This window comes from Aotus nancymaae, unplaced genomic scaffold (assembly GCF_030222135.1).
Source record: "Aotus nancymaae isolate 86718 unplaced genomic scaffold, 86718_ANA_hifiasm-v0.15.2.pri h1tg000059l, whole genome shotgun sequence".
Taxonomy (NCBI): domain Eukaryota; kingdom Metazoa; phylum Chordata; class Mammalia; order Primates; family Aotidae; genus Aotus; species Aotus nancymaae.
In genome coordinates, this window is record NW_026988473.1 from 45,726,728 (window position 1) to 45,742,258 (window position 15,531).

The following is a 15,531-nucleotide window of genomic DNA, read 5'->3' on the forward strand; positions in this document are numbered from 1 at the left end:
GAGAAGGGTTTTGCTTTTCTTATCAGGATACTTAACTGAATAGGTGCCATCTCATCCCTGGGCACTCAAGTCCTTTTTTTTTTTTTTTTTAAACAGTCTCATTCTGTCGCCCAGGCTGGAGTGCAGTGGCACAATCTCAGCTCACAGCAACCTCTGCCTGCCGGGTTCAAGTGATTCTCCTACCTCAGCCTCCTGAGTAGCTACGACTACTGGCACGTGCCACCATGCCCAGCTGAGTTTTGTGCTTTTAGTAGGTAGATATGGGGCTTCTCCATATTGGCCAGGCCGGTCTTAAACTCCTGACTTTAGGTGATCTGCCCACCTTGGACTCCCAAAGTACTGGGATTCTAGATGTGAGCCACTGTGCCTGGCTACACTCAAGTATTAAAAGATGTAAACATCCATATAGGATTTATTAGGATAGTTATTCATTTCACAGGTATTTCTCTAGGGTTTACACATAGCAAAGCCTTCTGGAGTTTGCGAAGACAGGGTTTTCTTTTCCTGTATAAAGTACAGCTTTAGTCTTAGCAGTGAGGGGAAATATAATGAAAATGATTTCTTTTTTCTTCCTGTTTCCCTTTAAAATAACATGATTCTGTTTTAGAAATGTGGTTTATTTTACAGTTGTCCTCTTCATACATTTGTTTGTTTGTTTATTTATTTATTTATTTATTTATTTATTTATTTATTTAGAGACAGGGTCTCACTCTGTTGCCCAGGCTGGAGTGCAGTGGTACAATCATAGCTCACTGCAGTCTTGCACTCCTGGGCTCAAGCGATCCTCCTGCCTTGGCTTCCTGACTTCCTAAGATTACAGGTGTGAGCCACTGTGCTCAGCTCCCCTTTGTATATTTAGAGCTTGCAATGATTTGTTTTGCAGGGAAAGATCAAGGGGAAAAACTAATAAGTTAACTCATCGTCTCTTGTTGATAGAGTCTACATTTCTTTTTTTTTTTTCCTGTTTTTTTTCTTGAGATAGAATCTTGCTCTGTTGCCCAGGCTGGAGAGCAGTGGTGTGATCTTGGCTCACTGCAGTCTCCACCTCCCGGATTCAAACGATTCTTGTGCCTCAGCCTCCGGAGTAGCTGGGACTGCAGGCATGTACCACCATGCCTGGTTAATTTTTTGTATTTTTAGTAGAGACGGGGTTTCACCATGTTAGTGGGGATGGTCTCCATTTCCTGATCTTGTGATCTACCCGCCTCAGCCTCCGAAAGTGCTGGGATTACCGGCGTGAGCCACTGCACCCAGCTGAGGCTACATTTCTTAGAAGCATTTTGAATTTTGTTTCCCAAATAATTTAGTGAAATATCAGTATGAATTCCTCTTGTATTTTAAGATTTTATTTTATTTTATTTTGAAACGGAGTTTTGCTCTTGTTGCCCAGGCTGGAGTGCAATAGCACGATCTCTGTTCACTGCAACCTCCGCCTCCTGGCTTCAAGCGATTCTTCTGCCTCAGCCTCCCGAGTAGCTGGGATTACAGGTGCCCGACACCACACTCGGCTAATTTTTGTGTTTTTAGTAAAGGCAAAGTTTCACTGTGTTGTCCAGGCTGGTCTTGAACTATTGACCTCAGGTGATCCACCTGCTTCGGCCTCCCAAAGTGCTGGCATTACGGGCATGAGCCACCATGCCTGGCTGCCTGGCCTAAGATATTATTAATACTGATGTTCTGCATCTTTAAAGTCTGTCTTGCATTTTGCAAATAAGTCTGTTCTTGGTAAGGTGTATACATTTTGAATTCTCTTTTTCCCTAACTTGGATGATTGAGAATCTGTGGAACTCCCCCTAACACCTATTAGCGTAGAAGTGTTAAATGGCAGTACATTCACATTCCATAGGACCTTTTTCTAAATTTATTCTAGCACTTACCACACAAACTATAGTATCTCCTCCATTGTAAGGCACACATTAAAAAAATGCCTTATTTTAACACTTCTGTAATTAGGGTGCATCTTCTAATTGATGGCATCCTCCCTTCAACAAAAGATGGTACTCGTTTTCTTGTCTTGCTTCTTGCCTCCTACTTGACTCTTTGTAGACTCCTTGAAGGCAGGATCTGATAGTCATTTACTTTTGTTATTTCCAATGCCTGATTTGCATTAGAACCCTAAGTTTGATGAATTACAGTGTAACTATTTTCAGGATGTCTTAATAAGTGTTAGTTGAAATGAAAGAAGTGTTAATTGAAATGAAAGTTTCATCAGGACACTTTCTGGATTGTTTGTTTTGAAATGGTGTTACTTTGTCACCAGGCTAAGTGCAATGGTGTAATCATAGCTCACTACAGCCTTGACCTCCTGGACTCAAGCAGTCCTCCTGCCTCAGCCTCCCAAGTAGCTAGGAGGACTGCAGAGATGTACCACTATGCCTGGCTTTATGAATGAATGAATGAATGACAGGGTCTTGCTGTGTTGCCTAGGCCAGTCTTGAATTCCTGGGCTCAAGCAATCTTCCTGCCTTAGCCTTCCCAAGTGCTGGGATTATAGGTATAGACTGCTGTACCTGGACTCATTAGGATACTTTTTCAGGGAAAGATGCAAAAAAATGTAAAAAGGAGGGCCTGGAAAATGCTGATATAAATAGTTAAATGCTATTCCTACTTTTCCCTCTTTTGTAGTACCCCTTCTCTCCTTCTCTTTTGGTTGATTCTCTTTGGACTGATGCATACCTCACCAAGAAAGCATTGGTTTTAGCAGATGACAAGTGAAGTAAAAAGACTAAGAATTTTATATTTTTATTTATCACAGGCTAGCATCTTTTGGATATTGCACTGTGCTGTTGTCAGTTTCCATTATGTAAATGAGGAAACACAGTCAAGTGTGTTCAGAGACATAAAATTGTAGTCCAAGATGGTTGGAAGAAGGACCATACTTCCTGTTCTGGGTTTCTGATCTGGGCTTTCTGCTTTAAAAGAATTATCTTCTGAACTACACTTTTTTTTTTTTGTCATTTTTATTAGTTTAAAATTAATCTTATTTTTTAATAACTATGTGGTTTTGAGACTGAATTTTTACATTCTTACCACAGTAAATGTTTGGTTAAAAAGGTGGAGTTGATCTGGTCTCCCTTTATCTTGCCTCTGAGTACCCTAAAATGTGGATTTAATTTTAGTGTTAGAAACTGTTTAGTTAGTCTAGTTGTTTTCATTAATTTAAGCTTTTACATGTGGGTGATTAGAAAAGTCTTATCTAGAACAACTTCAGTTGGTTTTTTTATTTTTTTAGTAGACTTTAAGAACTTTAGATTTACAGGAAACCTGAGAAGAAAGTACAGGAAATTTCCATATATCTGTCACTCAGTTCCTCTATTGTTAACACTAATGGTACCTTTGTTAGAATTAATGAACCAATGTGGATACATTCATATTAGCTAAAGTCTATACTTTATTCAGGTTTCCATAGTTTTTACCTGATGTCCTTTTTCTGATCCAGGATCCCATCAATATAACTCATTAACATTTAGTTGTCATGCCTTCTTAGGCTCCTCTTGGCTGACTTTCCTTGTTTTTGATGTACCAGCTATTTTGAAGAGCACTCATTAAGTATTTTGTAGAGTGCCCCTCTATTGGAATGTGTCTGATGTTCTTCTCATGATGAGTGTAGGGTTATGAGCTTTTGGGAGGAAGACCACAGAGGTGAAGTACTGTTTTCATCACATCGTATCAAGAGTACATGCTGTCAGTGTGATTTGTAACTGTCAATGTTGACCCTGATCATATGGCAGAGGTAATGTTTGTCTGGTTTCTCTACTGCAAAGTTACTCTCTGCCCCAACCCTTTTCCATATTGTATTCTTTGGAAGGAAGTCATTGTGTGCAGCCCACACTGAGGGAATGAGGATACTGTCTAATTTTGAATAAACATTTAAATAGTAGAGGATTTAGTTTAAAAATTTACCTGGAGTTAGTGAGACTTTTGCTTTTTATAACAAAAAAAAATGACTATTTAAATGAATTATTAAAACATGTGCTTGCGTTCAACTGGGCGTGGTGGCTCATGCCTGTAATCTCAGCACTTTGGGAAGCCAAGGTAGGTGGATCACTTGAGGCCAAGAGTTTGAGACTAGTCTGGCCAACATTAGCCAGGCGTGGTGGCACATATATGTAGTCCCAGCTACTCGGAGGCTGAGGCAGGAGAATCACTTGAACCTCGAGGTAGAGGTTGCAGTCAGCCAAGATTGCACCACTGCACTCCAGCCTGGGCAACACAGTGAGACTCCATCTCAAAAAAACAAAAACAACAACAAAAAATGTGCCTGCATTTAAAGATTTGATTTGCCAAGAATTTTCAAGCTATTTTTCATTCTCAGTATTTCAACATTTGCTAGTGCATGGCAGCTGTTAGATGTTCCTCTTTATTTTATGGCATCTAATTGATAATTATTTTTTGAAAAAATGTAATAGAAATGTGGAAGACCATTAGTCAAGAGCTCTTGAATAAAGTTTGTTAATATTGCTTTTCTGCACTTATTTCTGCATATATTATTTCTAAAATTGAGGATTTGGTTGATATGTAAATTATGATTAGAGACCAGAACAGTTTAGGACCCAAAATGATCAAGGGAAAGCACCTTGCTGGAAACCCCCATGACAATAAAACTCTCCTTGTAGTTCCCATTTGTGTGTTTCAATTATAAGGCTTATGTTAAAATTAGATCAGAATTTCCATCATAGACTCTCAATTTCATAGTCGTGTAAGTAGCATATAAACCTAATTGTAAACAGAGGCATTTAATGATGGGCCTTATTTGAACAATTTAAGATCAGGTTGTTTAGCTCACAGGCTAGAAAATACATGTCTAGTTTCACATTTTAAGTTGAGAGATTGTGAAGATGGGCTTTGGTCCTAAAGGTGAGTTTTGTAATTTTTTCTAATGATTTTCCAGATTTTCTACAATGAAGACATGTTGTTTTATAACAAATACTAAATTATAAATAATTGTTAAATTCTTTCTTCTTTAGTAATTACTCTTGAGACTTACTACATTTTAAACAAATCATTATTTTGGTTATTTTCCTACAACTACTCGAACTTTAATGCTATTTAATTCCATTAACTCTCTTCTACCTTTTGTATTTTTGTTGACTAACTGAAATTTCTCTAGTTTAGAGAATGAAAACAATTACTTCATGGATCTATCTAGTAAATTGCAGTGTGGTCATCAGTATCATATATTTGTAATGCTAGTACTGTTAGGGCAGCTTTATATTTGAGTTCTAATAGCTTGTGAGTAGAAAAAATTATTTCTATCATTTGTTCTTCTTTGGTTTATAGACATATAAAAAATAATGGGACCAAATTTTATAGATGAGTATATATCAATTTCCTATGTCTGCTGTAACAAATCACCTTAAACTTGGTGGTATAAACAAAGAAAATTTAATTTTTCATAGGTCATAACTTCAAAATCAAGTTATTGTCATGTTGGTTCATTCTGGAATCTGAGGAAGAATCATTTCCATGCCTCTGTCCTGGCTTCTGGTGCTTGTTGGCAGCCCTTTGTGCTCCTTGGCTTGCTTGTGGATGTATCCCTGCCTCTGCCTTCATGTGACCTTCCTCTCTGGGTTATTTTCTGTGTTTTTCATCTCACCCTCCTTTCTCTTATAAGGACAGCAGTGAATGGATTTAGGTCCAAGACCATCTTACCTTAATAATAACTGCAAAGACCCTATTTCCAAATAAGGTCATATTCATAGGTACCAGGTATTAGGAGTTGGATATATATTTTTTTAGGTGCCACTATTCAAGCCGCTACAGTGAGTAAACCTCTTCCTACATTTGCAAATAAGCACTATGAAAGTACTTTTACTAAATGGAATAATAGCTATAGAATTTGACCTATATTATATGCATATAAATGTGATTCAGAGTTTAGTTACGTGTTTACTTTCTTTTCATGTGGTTTACAATTGATGTGGGATTCTTTTACTATGAAATTAGGCTGAACGCATATAGACAAGCTATAATTCGTGTCTCTAAATGGTGTGAGAAGGGTCTTAAATTCTGTAAAGATGTGCTGTTTAGCTCTTGACTTTTTAAACCTACATACTTAGGTATTTTTATAAAATGAATGTTTATATGCTTGGTTCCTTTTTATGAATCATGTTTGTCTCCACTTAAAAGTTGAAATTAGCGATCTAGTCTGATTTAAATTTGTGTGCCATAAGAAGAGATTTTATAAAAACTGAGAATTGCTGATAGAATGAGGTTAAGTAATCAAAAGTAAGAAGGGTCGTCCTGGGTGTGAATAGACAGCCACTTTCAGAGAAGTGCTGGCCCAGCCTCCAGGCATGTGATTTGGAGGGAAACTGGTAAGAGCATTGGTTGCTGCTTCTTTCCCATTTTGAGATGAACACAATGAGGAATTTAGTTCTTTGTATTAGGAAAGTAAAACAACAGTGATACAGGTGTAATATTGTTTCTTGAATTTAACTGTGCTATAGACGCATATGTCTCCACTAAAACATAGCTCCACAAGTGCTAGAACTGGCTGGGTGCAGTGGCTCACACCTATGATCCCAATGCTTGGGGAGTCCTAGGTGGTTAGGGGTCGCTTGAGACCAGGAGATGATGACCAGCCTGGGGAACATAGTGAGACCCCCATCTCTACAAAAAATGAAAAAATTAGCCAGGCTTGGTGTCATGTACCTATAGTCCCAGCTACTCAGGAGGCTGAGGTGAGAGGACCATTTGCGCCTAGGAGTTCGAGCCAGCAGTAAGCCATGATCAGGTCACTGGACTCCAGCCTGGGCACCAGGGCAAGATTCTGTCTCTAAAAGTAACAAAACCCAAACCAAACCAAACAAACAAAACAAGTGGTTGAACCATGCTGGTTTTATTCTGATTCAGAACCATTCCTAGCTTGTAGGTAGTAAGTACACAATGAGTATTTGTCAAATGAATAAACTCAGTATATAATAGATGCTCTTGAAATCTATGTGGCATTTCAAGATATGTCTCATTCTTTTCAATGGCTGTTTGCTATTCTGTGATAGATAATGCCATAATTCATTTAACTAGTCCTGTGTTCTCCTCTTAGGGACATTTAGGCTATTAAGAGTTTTTCAGGCCAGGTATGATGGCTCACACCTGTGATCCCAGCACGGGAGGCCAAGGTGGGTGGATCACATGAGGTCAGGAGTTTGAGACCAGCCTGGCCAACATGGCAAAACCCTGTCTCTACTAAAAATACAAAAATTAGCTGGGCGCGGTGGTGGGTGCCTGTAAGCTACCTGGGAGGCTGAGGCAGGAGAATTGCTTGAACCTGGGAGGTGGAGGTTGCAGTAAGCCAAGACTGAGCCACTATACTCCAGCCTGGGGTGACAGAGAGAGACTATCTCAAGGAAAAAAAAGAGTTTTTCACACTAACAAAGCTACCATGACACATCTTGTTTGTGTATGTTTATATGTCTTTGGTAGTTTGCAGTGTTAATTTCCTTCATTACTGGCTATGTTCTTGTGAAACAGTTAAGCACATTTTACTTTATTTTTATTTTTTTATATATGTATATCTTATTGCACTTTAGGTTCTGGGGTGCATGTGCAGAACATGTAGGATTGTTACATAGGTACATACATGGCAGTGTGGTTTGCTGCCTCCATCCGCATCACCTGTATCTGGCATTTCTTCCCATGTTATCCTTCCCCAACCCCCTACTCCCTGCTCTCCCTCCCTTAGTCCCCCTCAACAGACCCCAGTGTGTGATGCTCCCCTCCCTGTGTCCATGTGTTCTCATTGTTCAACACCCGCCTATGAGTGAGAACGTGGTGTTTGATTTTCTGTTATTACGTCTGTTTGCTGAGAATGGTGGTTTCCAGGTTCATCCATGTCCCTACAGAGGACACGAACTCATTGTTTTTTATGGCTGCATAGTATTCCATGGTGTATATGTGCCACATTTTCCCTGTCCAGTCTATCATTGATGGGCATTTGGGTTGGTTCCAAGTCTTTGCTGTTGTAAACAGTGCCACAGTGAACATATGTGTGCATGTGTCTTTATAATAGAATGATTTATAATCCTTTGGATATATACCCAGTAATGGGATTGCTGGGTCAAATGGATTTCTGTTTCTAGGTCTTTGAGGAATCGCCACACTGTCTTCCACAATGGTTGAGCTAGTTTACACTCCCACCAGCAGCGTAAAAGTGTTCCTATTTCTCCACATCCTCTCCAGCATCTGTGGTCTCCAGATTTTTTAATGATCGCCATTCTAACTGGCGTGGGATGGTACCTCAATGTGGTTTCGATTTGCATTTCTCTAATGACCAGTGATGATGAGCATTTTTTCATGTTTGTTGGCCTCATTTATGTCTTTTGAAAAGCGTCTGTTCATATCCTTCTTCTACTTTTGAATGGGTTTGCTTTTTCTTGTGAATCTGTTTTAGTTCTTTGTAGATTCTGGATATTAGCTCTTTGTCAGATGGGTAGATTGCAAAATTTTTTTCCCATTCTGTTGATTGCTGGTTCACTCTCAACGATTGTTTCTCTTGCTGTGCAGAAACTCTGGAGTTTAATTAGATCCCATTTGTCTATTTTGACTTTTGTTGCCGTTGCTTTTGGTGTTTTAGTCATGAAGTCCTTGCCTATGCCTATGTCCTGAATGGTTTTGCCTAGGTTTTCTTCTAGGGTTTTTATGGTGTTAGGTCTTATGTTTAAGTCTTTAATCTATCTGGAGTTAATTTTAGTGTAAGGTGTCAGGAAGGGGTCCAGTTTCTGTTTTCTGCACATGGCTATCCAGTTTTCCCAACACCATTTGTTAAACAGGAAATCCTTTCTGCATTCCTTGTTTTTGTCAGGTTTGTCAAAGATCAGATGGTTGTAGATATGTGGCATTGCCTCTGAGGCCTCTATTCTGTTCCATTGGTCTATATCTCTGTTTTGCTATCAGTACCATGCTGTTTTGATTACTGTAGCTTTGTAGTATAGTTTGAAGTCAGGTAGCATGACACCTCCAGCTTTGTTCATTTTGCTTAGAATCGACTTGGCTATGTGGGCTCTCTTTTGCTTCCATATGAAGTTTAAGGTGGTTTTTCCCAGTTCTGTGAAGAAGGTCATAGGTAGTCTGATGGGGATAGCATTGAATCTATAAATTACTTTGGGCAGTATGGCCATTTTCACAATATTGATTCTTCCTAACCATGAGCCTGGAATGTTTTTCCATCTGTTTGTGTCCAGTTAAGCACATTTTAAAATACATTCTTGAAATAGTTTTCCAGTATAACTGACCTGTATTTTCCTAAGTACATTTAAAGTACTTTTATTTTGCCAGGTACAGTAGCTCAGGCCTGTAATTCCAGCACTTTGGGAGGCTGAGGTGGGCAGATCACCCGAGGTCAGGAGTTCACAACCAGCGTAGCCAACATGGTGAAACCCTGTCTCTACTGAAAATACAAAAATTAGCCTGGTGTGTTGGCACATGCCTCTAATCCCAGCTACTTGGGAGGCTGAGACAGGAGAATCACTTGAACCCAAGAGGCAGTGGTTGCAGTGAGCTGAGATTGCGCCACTGTACTCCAACCTGCGCAACAGTGTGAGACTCTGTCAAAATGAAATAAAATAAAATAATTTTTTATTTTTATTTTTTAGAGACAGATTCTTGCTCTGTTGCCCAAGCTGGAGTGCAGTGGTCTGATCATAGCTCACTGTAGCCTGAAACTCCTGGGCTCAAGCGGTCCTCTAGCCCCAGCCTCTAGAATAGCTGGGACTATAGGTGTACCCCACCACACCGGGTTAATTTTTAAGTTATTTTTTGTAGGTCTTGCTATGTTGCCCAGGCTGGTCTTTAACGCCTAGCTTCAAGCGGTCCTCTCACCTTGATTTCACAAAATGTTGGAATTACAGGCATGAGCCACTGTTTCTGGCCTAAAATGCTTTTAAATTTGCTCCCCCTTGAATCAGTGAAAATTCTTTGCTACAGAGGTTTGAAAAAAAGTATCAGAAGGAATGTGTATGCACATACTGTTTTGATTTCCTCTGTGGGATGGTTCTTGGGTAATCCCTTGAAAGGAAGTATCAGAACCTGTCTATCCATTGCATAGCAAGGCTGGGAAGGAAAGCAGTAGCCACAGGATAGGCTATGATTAGAACACTGAATAAGAAACAAGGAAGAATTCCTCCCATGCCTAAGAGAGGTGCATAACCTTGTGGTGGCTGTATGTCTGCCTAGGAAAGTCCTGGTTTATGCCTGTTGTCCTGATGTATTTATTGTTAGCATCCTCTTTCAGCCCCAGTTTATCAATAGCTTATGTGGTCACCCTACATAATCTTTCAGCTCTTTTTTTCCTTGTCTGTAGAGAGAGAACAGTGCCTGGTATGTAGTAAATGCCATATAAGTGTTTGCTGTCACTGTTGTTAATATGATTACTTGACCTATCAGCAACCCTTATCTTTTCTTCCTCCTTCAATTATTTCTTCTCTTGGCCTCCTGGTTACCATTTTCTTGGTTCTCTTCCTACTTGTAGCTGTTCCTTCTCAGTTTCCCGCTTAGATCTTTCTCATTTTCCTAACCTCCCAACAGTAGAGTACCCCAGGTCCCAGTCCCTGTTGTTTTCTCTATCTGATTAGTCTTGTGATAATGCCATCTATCTCCTGTTGACTTCCAAATTTGCCTTCAGCCCTACCTTTTCAGTGAATCCCAGACTCATTTCTGTAGTAGGTGTCTAATGAGTGTCTTAACAGAACATGCACAAAACCACGCTGTATTCTTGCCTCCATTCTGTACCCCACCAACCTGTTCCAGCCCAGTAAATGGTACCACCATTCTTACAGAAAAACTTGGCATCATCTTTGAGTTCTTTCTGACAGACTCTATGTCTATATCCAGTTTATCTGCAAATCGTATTAGCTCTCCTTTGGAGGTAAACACAGATCTGGCCACTTTACACCTCTATTTCAGTCACCCTCGTTCAAGCTGCCATTTTCTTTTCATGATTTACCGCAATAGCTTCTTAAGTAGTCTCTTTGATTTCACCGTTGAGCTATAGTCCAGTCTCTGACTGCAGCCGGTATTACTTTTCATATGAAAGTCAAAACATTTTACTCATTTGCCTCAAACCCTCTAGTGTTTTCATTTCACTGGAATAAAATCTAAGGTCCTCACTGTGACCTGTAAGCCTCTGCCTGCTTCCCTGTTAATTTTCTGAAGTCATTAACCGCTCTCTCTTTGGTTTGTTGTGTAGCTACACTGGCTGTTTTGCTGTTCCTCAGACATGTTAATAGTACTCTCGCCGCATTGCCTTTAACTTAGTGTTCCCTCTGCCTAGAATGATATTCTAGATCACAGCATGGCTTACTCCCTCAGTTGATCCAGGATTCCCTTTTCCGGTGTCACATTGTGCGTGGAGCCTTCTCTGGCTATCTTATGCAGTATCACATCCTCCCCTCCAACTCCTGCTGTTGCCAGCCCCCTTCATTTTTCTTCAGAGTTCATATCACCTCTGATGTATTATGTTTTCTTACTTGTTGGTGGTCAGTACTTCAAGAAACTGCCAGCCCTGTGAGAGCCTGGGATTTAATCCTCAGCTCCCAACACAATGTGTGGCACATTGTAGCTGCTCAGTTAGTATTTGTAGATTAAATGGGCTGGTGTGAGTGAACCTAGGGAAGATTCTTATGGCAGTTTTAGCAGTTTATAGTAGAACATGGGCTATGGAAATCACCCTCTTTAATTCTAGTTTTGCTTCTACAGATTATTCTCTGCTCTAGAAGAGGTGAGAAATGAAATTGGGGTTTAGGATATTGGTAGGTAACAGTAGATAGAGGGGAAAGGAAGTAAAAATGGAAGTAACAGTCCAGACTCTGGGAAGGTAGAACTAGAAGTGAGTTGGTTACCTACCTGTTTATGGGCAGCCTTTCATTTCTAAGTTTGGAAAGGAAAAGAGCCAATTTTTAAATGCCCATTTTTAGTTAAGCCGTATACCGAGTACTTAACAATATCATTTAATCTTCACGATAGCCCTTTCAAGTAAGAATCATTACGTTCATCTTTTAGGTGAGGAAATTGAGGCTTAAGAGATTAAATAACCTTCGCAAGATCATATAGCAATTAAGCGGGATATGTGCGTCTACCTGCCTCCAAAATACATGCTCTTTACTTCATAGCACCTAAAGGGGGAGTCTGTGTGCAGTAGTTCACATTTCATGTGGAGCTGTAAAGTACGGAAATTTTTCACGTTTTACTCCTTGTAACAAACTTTTGAAAGTAGCTCTCATCTCAGCTTTGCAAGTAATTAAATTTGTTGTCAGTGATGAGTGACTTGCTGCAAATCCTTCAGCTATAAAGTAGCAGAGGTAGGGCTTCAAGCAGATCTTCCTCATTTAAAAATCTGACATTTTTCTGTATTCCACAAATTTAAAACAAGGAAGTTCTTGATAGCACTTATAAATTATATTTGGCATAAACATGTCATAATAAAATTATATAGCTGGAAAGAGTCTAAAAGAGGTCATGAAGAGCAAACTCCTCATTTATAGCTGAGAGCCAGGGAAGAGGTTTTCTCATCTAGGAGCACTCAGCTAGTTGTTTGTATAGCTGGACTAGAATCTAGCTTTTATTACTAAAGAGTTTATGTTTAATCTGACTAGGTCTTTCAAAACTCTTTTGTTCCTTCTTTTATTCACATATTTCAAATTTGGAAGCTATAAGAATTATTTTTCCTTTCATCCATATCTCCCAGCAACCCAGTTCAGCTTTCCACAGATAAAGTTAATCAGTTTCTTGTGTATCTTTCCAGAGATATTTTGTGCACATAAAACAAATACATAAACTGTGGGTATTTATTTAACAACATATCTTGCAGATTACTCCATATTAATACATGAAGTCATTCCTTTTTTTAGTGGTTATATTCATATTGAATGAACATTTTATAATTTAACCAGCCATTTGCTGAATGACACTGTCCTTGCTGAAGGACATTGTGTTACCAGTCTGTTAAATTAAAGACAGTTCACTGTGAACAACCTTGTACATGTTATTTCTTACATGTGCAGACCTATCGGCAGGATAAATTTCTAGAATTGAAATTGCTGGATCAAAGAGTGTCTTTGTGTATTTAAAAAAAAATACCTACTTACACCTTTATTCTTAACTTACAAATGGGGCATTTCCATTTTAATGAAATGACTTTACTTTTCTATTTGGCAGTAGCAGTTTATAATTTAAAAAATAACAAATCACTTATTTTGAGGGTACTAGGATTTATTTATTTATTTATTTTGAGACGTAATCTTGCTCTTGTCGCCCAAGCTGGAGTGCAGTGGTGCGATCTCTGCTCACTGCAACCTTTGCTTCCTGGGTTCAAGCGATTCTCCTGCCTCAGCCTGCTGAGTAGCTGGGGCTACAGGCGTGTGCCACCACACCCAGCTAATTTTTTGTATTTTTAGTAAAGACGGGGTTTCACACCCAGCTAATTTTTTGTATGTTTAGTAGAGACAGGATTTCATCGTGTTACCCAGGATGGTCTCGATCTCCCGACTTTGTGATCCGTCTGACTCGGCCTCCCAAAGTGCTGGGATTATAGGCATAAGCCACTGCGCCTGGCCCAGGATTTTTTTTTTTAAACTGGTGCAGGCTGTATGCTATGTTAGTATGGCAGGTTAAAGAAAGTGTAATGGAAGTACTGCATTGGAGTTAGACCTGATTTGAATCCCAGTTCCACTTTGTGACCTTTGGCAGGTTATTTACTGCTGAGCCTCAATAGTCTCATCTGTAAAATGGTGGGCGCCTGTCATCTCAGCTACTCGAGAGGCTGAGGCAAGAGAATTGCTTGAACCGGGGAGACGAAGGCTGCAGTGAGCTGAGATTGCGCCACTGTACTCCAGTCTGGGCAACAAAGCAAGGGACTCTGTCTCAACAAAAGCAACAACAACAACAACAACAACAACTACTAGCCTTAACAATATGGTTGTCTAGAACTATTGTATTTCATCACATTTTCCCCCATACATTTTAGTATATCTGAAATTGAGATGCCTCATAATCAAAGGCATGTCATAGATGTATTGGTAACATTTTTTCCCCTCTTTTTCTTCTGTTTTTTTTTTATTTTTTATTTTTTTATAGAGGGGATTGGGGGACAGGATCTCCTCTGTTCACCCAGGCTGGAGTACAGTGGCACAGTCACGGCTCACTGCAGCCTTGACTTCCCAAGCTTTGGTGATCCTTCCACTTCAACCTCCCACATAGCTGGGACCACAGGCATGTGCCACTATGCTTGGCTAATTTTTGTATTTTTGGTAGAGACTGGGTTTCACCATGTTTCCCAGGCTGGTCTTGAACTCCTGAGCTCAAGTGATTCACCTGCCTTGGACTCCCAAAGCGCTAGGATTGTAGGTGTGAGCCCCTGCACCTGGCCATTTTTTATCCTGGCACATAAAATAATGACGGTCTTACAATCAGTGGCATCTTAGGTTTGATGAAAAAGGGTAAATTCACATACTGGGACAAGTGAACTGTGCTAGGGCATGGTCTAGGCTGAAATTCAGTGTGACAGGAAAAGCTCAGGCTAGGGAGTGGGGTGAATGGGTTTTTAGAGGGATGGGTACAGTTAAGGAATTTTCATTGTAGATCAGCAGTCAGCACAGTAGAACACAGGAGCAGATATTACCAAAAATCCTGGGTATATGAAATTGGAATTTTGGAGAATTGTTGGTGGGTAATAAGACTTTGGCCCACGGTTGAGATTTAGAAACTGTGTACTCATTTACAGCAGGAAGGCTTTATAAGAAGGGAGCTATGAGAGAAAATATTTGCAAATCATCTGGGCGCATGATGCATGCCTGTAGTCCCAGCTACTCAGGAGGCTGAGATGGCAGGATCCCTTAAGCTTAGGATTTTGAGACCAGCCTGGACAACACTGAGATCCCATCTCTATAAATGAAGGAATGAATGAAAACCATTTTCAAAAAATTTGTAAATCATATTTCTGATAAGGGATTTGTATCCAGAATATATAAAGTACTCTTTTACATCCAATGATAAGATAAAATTTAATAAGGGCAACGATTTGAATAGCCATTTCTAAAAAGAAGATATACAGATAGCCAGTAAGCACACGAAAAGGTACTCAACATCCCGCTAGGGAAATGCACATTAAAACTGCAGCGAGGACTATTTTACATCCGTAGGATGTTGGTTGTAAAAAAAAAAAAAAAAAAAATTATTATTATTTTTATTTTTAAGGGACAGGATCTTACTTTGTAGTCCAGGTTGGAATGAACATCAAGTAACTTAGAAACAAACTTTTGTGATAGAACCAGTTTGTAAGTTGACTTTGTACTGTACTTTCTGCTGGCACATGCCAGGCGCATTCATTTGCAACTAAATACTATACATGAGGTAATACATATATATTAGCTGAAACTGCATAGAAGGCAAATGGAAGGCATACGGTTGTTTTAGATAGTCTGAGACGATTGGCAACACTGAAGACCTCACTACATTTTGTTAAAAAGAAACTAAAAGGATTACTGGATTTAGTGTAGCTTTTATTATTCTGCATTAGAGTTCTGGGGATTAAATTAT

At 39.5% G+C, this 15,531-nt stretch overlaps 1 protein-coding gene across 8 annotated transcripts in view; it reads left to right on the forward strand.

The window, feature by feature from the left end:
* RRAS2 (RAS related 2) overlaps positions 1-15,531 on the forward strand; it is an 85,339-nt gene that overhangs the window by 42,121 nt on the left and 27,687 nt on the right. The window contains exon 1 of one of the 8 annotated variants that reach the window (XM_064365150.1): positions 4,692-4,699. The exons of 6 other annotated variants lie outside the window; for them this stretch is intronic. The gene's annotated coding sequence lies outside the window, so the exon portion shown is untranslated. Of the gene's footprint in view, positions 1-4,691; positions 4,700-4,719; positions 4,858-15,531 lie in introns of those variants that run through there. One more of the 8 variants, XM_012456601.3, reaches the window with a different exon arrangement.